Source organism: Bos grunniens, chromosome 28, assembly GCF_055505025.1.
Source record: "Bos grunniens cultivar Pamir isolate PY7600 chromosome 28, Bosgru_T2T1.0, whole genome shotgun sequence".
Lineage (NCBI taxonomy): Eukaryota > Metazoa > Chordata > Mammalia > Artiodactyla > Bovidae > Bos > Bos grunniens.
In genome coordinates, this window is record NC_141192.1 from 1007586 (window position 1) to 1011258 (window position 3673).

Consider the following 3673-nt stretch of genomic DNA (forward strand, 5'->3'; position numbering starts at 1 on the left):
CTATTTGAACATGCTGGACAGGATGACCTGGGAGGTTATAGCAATCTTTCCTACAGCCTCACACGAATATAAACAGTAGATGCCTGTGAAGGACTCTTGCACATACACGTATTCCCAAAGGTAAATTTAAGTTAGGCATAGACAAACAGAAGGCAGTGGCTATGCCTCCTTTGAGACTGAAAGACCACCCTGGTCTCATTGGCGACAGTAGGTCAAAATCTATCACTCGTCCACTGATTAGTGTCTGCGTTTGGAGTAAGTAATGGTGATTTGCAAGATAACAGCAGCTTGATGTTTGCAATTCTGGTGAAGAAAAATATTAGCTGAACTCACTGTGTGTTTCTTTTTGAGCAACACCACTCTCTGCTCCGAAGAGAAATTATAAGTTTGAGAAAGAGTTCAGAAATATCTCAGAGCCATGATGTAAGTTAAAATGTGCTTGCATTAGCGAATCGTGGCCCTGATTTGTTAACCTTTGAATTTCTCTGATCCAAGGCACTTATTATACCTGGTTGCAGCTGAATACAGATATTGACGGAGACCTCTGAGAGGAGAAACCAAGATCATTTATGTGAGTATACAATATGGCTTAATAAGGGTGAATGGGGATTTGCACCAGCAGAAATTTCTCATGGTCTAACAAGACAGTTTGTTTCAGAAACTGACATTTATTGAAATGGGCTTTGGATAATTACTTGTTTTTTCTGTGTTGCTCAGATATTTTGCTCCTTTACATTTTAGTAGCCATTATTATTCTGCAGAAAATGCAATTATATTAATATTGCATTTACCAAGTATCTCTGGCTCCATTATGAGGAATCAACAGCAGGTTTAATCACAAACCAGAATATTAATTGTAAGCCACATCTTTAATTAAATAATGGACCTTCCATAACAATAAGTTACTCATGTTTATTTGTACTTGGGTGAAAGAGAAAAACAACTTGGGTCTCAGGGTCTTTGGAGGATGAATTCAAGGACAAAATACAGAAATATAAGAGTATGTTAGTGTATTCCTGAACATGATTTCAAGAGCAAATGCCTAGTCTTTTGGAAAAGCTCCTACTTGGGAGGATTTTAATATCTTATGGTTTCAATCTCTCACATTTTACAGGACTATGTCCTCATTAGGATCTCAAATTTCACGGGCACCACAAGGCTACCCCAGCTCAGATTTAATCAGCAGCAGACACCCATCAGAAGGAAGGAAGGGCCATCCCTGCCCCCTGGTAAGCCCTCCCGTTAATGAAATATTCACCCAGAAAACAGGGCCAGGATACAAACAAACAGTACTGGCCACGTCCTCACCCCGCTTCTAACCTCCTGTGATCTTTGGCTTCTGTTCAGTAATTGTATTTATTTTGATTTCATTAAAAAATGTGAGAGATGGAATTCCACTTAGGCCTGAAGTTCAAAGATTTATAGCTCAGATACAACAAAGAGAGCTGTCTCAGTGTCCGTATTAGTTTGGGGTTAGGAGCGCTTGTATAGTTGGGATGTTTTCCTGCAAATGAGGTAACAGACATTCCTCATATGTTCTCAGCAATTTACAAACGATTTATGGTATACCATCGTAATCATTTTCCTCATTCTGAGCTCGATAACTGCATTAGGTGAGGTCCATCTCACGTTACAAATTGCCACCTCATTTTCCCAGATTTGTGAGATTAAAGACAAAAATGCTTCAGAGATACCACAGATTGAAATAAGTTTATTCCATTGTAGATGTCTATTTGCTCCAAGAGCCAGGCCTGCAGATATGAAGATGAGTCACCGTTCCAGCAGTGTCAGTGATGTGACTGATACTACATGTGTCAGAAACCATATTCACAGTTTTACTAGTACACTTTGAATCAGGAATCCAGCTGGGAAATAATTCCCAAACCTATGTCACCGGACATTGTTAAATACGCTCCCATGATCAGATTCTTCATCAACAGGAGTCTCCATTCTGAAATATCATGATATCCCTTAAACATGGAATCCAAAAAGAAATGAAACAAATGAACAAGACCGAAACAGACTTAGATGTAGAGAACCAGCTTATGGTTGCCAGGGGGAAGGGCTGGGGGAAGAGACAGGGAATTGGGGATAGACATGTGTGCACTGCTATATTTAATACGGATAACCAACAAGGACCTATTGTCCAGAGCACAGGGAACTCTGTTCAATGTTATATGGCAGCCTGGAGGGGAGGGTTGTTTGGGAGAGAACTGATAGCTGTGTATGTATGACTGAGTCCCTTTGCTGTTCATTTGAAACAATCACAGCATTGTTAATCATCTGTATTCCAATATAAAATAATTTTTTTAAAAAAAGACTTGAAAAAAAATAGGAATCTGTATTCTCTCTGCCCCTAAGTCCATAAACCACACTGTCTACATGAAATAAAGTGAGTTCTCATCAGAGTTCCATTTTGGGGTGGGCTTTTCATCCTGAGCCTTATCTGGCAGGACTTTATCAGTTGAAGAGGGCCATTCATTTTGTCATGCTATGTGCCAATCTAAAACATCACTGCACATAAAACCATATACAATGTATTCCGTGCTTCCAGAGAGAGATAAGGAAACTGCAGTTTGGAGAGACGGTCATGTGCTAGTACTTGACGGAAATGGAGGAGAATCAAGATTCGGGACAAAGAGTCCCCTTTAGCTTGGTGACGCGTGGACTTGACTGATAAGTCAAGAGCACAGGACAGAAGAGCTGAGAGGGGACACTGGGCACATTTGCCAGAAGGAGGAGCAAGGCAAGTGCTGATGCAGATGTGGACTGAAGACACTGAGTCCAGCCAACATATGCTGGAGAGGGGGACACAGCGAGAAAGCGATATGCTCCCCAAAGCTGATGAAGCGCCGTGCAGAGAAGTCAGTCTGGAGCCTGGGTCTGTGCGTCTCAACACCATCAGCTTCTGACAGCATGCGTGGCTCTGAGGGGCACTTCATAGCATTTGCTGGGAGATGATACATTGCAGATGAGTCCCAGGGCAGCTGAATTGCCAGGACATCTAGATCAGAGTGTTTTCCCGATAAAAGCAGGGCATTTTCAAGGCTTTCCCCACCATGGAAGTCCGGCTGACACACTAGGTGACAATCACCCAATACAGCAGCTATTTCTACCGCACTCGTCTCCAGTGTTTTTATTTTGCTTTTCTTTTCACCAAAAATTGAAAGCAAACTCCCCAAAGCTTGACCTCAATGATTCTTTCCCTCTCTTTCCTTTGATTCATGCAGAACATTCAGTGTGTGTGTGGGGGGGGGATTGTTTTCCATTTCTTCTTCTTAATTTCATCAGATGAGGACAATTAAAAAGTCCTTAATTGTCTAGAATGGGCATGGTTTTAGCACCAATTTATGCCTTTATCCTAATGTGTCCCATATTTAGAGTAGCAGATTCTTTGAGATTTAGGGTTGTGTGAGCACAAACAACGGGTGACACTTATTTCTGGAGATGGTCAGTGTCATCACCCCAGGAAGCCTCCAAGACTGAGCTCACAGCCTTAAGCCATGAAGAGATGGCCCCACTGTTTCTTTCTCTCCACACTCATGTTGACAGTTCTTTCACCATCACTCCTATGTCAGAACTTTATAAGTACTCAGATAGATGCAAGAGCAGGCACTTTAGAGGTGAAAAAAATCAACCACAATTATATGGACATACTTGGCAAGTAAAAATG

General features: G+C 41.5%; 1 long non-coding RNA gene across 2 annotated transcripts; it reads left to right on the forward strand.

The window, feature by feature from the left end:
• Window positions 1-271: 271 nt before the first annotated feature.
• Window positions 272-3120, forward strand: LOC147342701 (uncharacterized). Of its 2 annotated transcripts, XR_015157177.1 has the most exons (3): window positions 272-571; window positions 1115-1229; window positions 1726-3120. It is a non-coding gene; the product is annotated as an uncharacterized LOC147342701 (long non-coding RNA). The 2 variants fall into 2 exon arrangements; XR_015157176.1 differs by lacking the exon at window positions 1115-1229.
• Window positions 3121-3673: the final 553 nt, after the last annotated feature.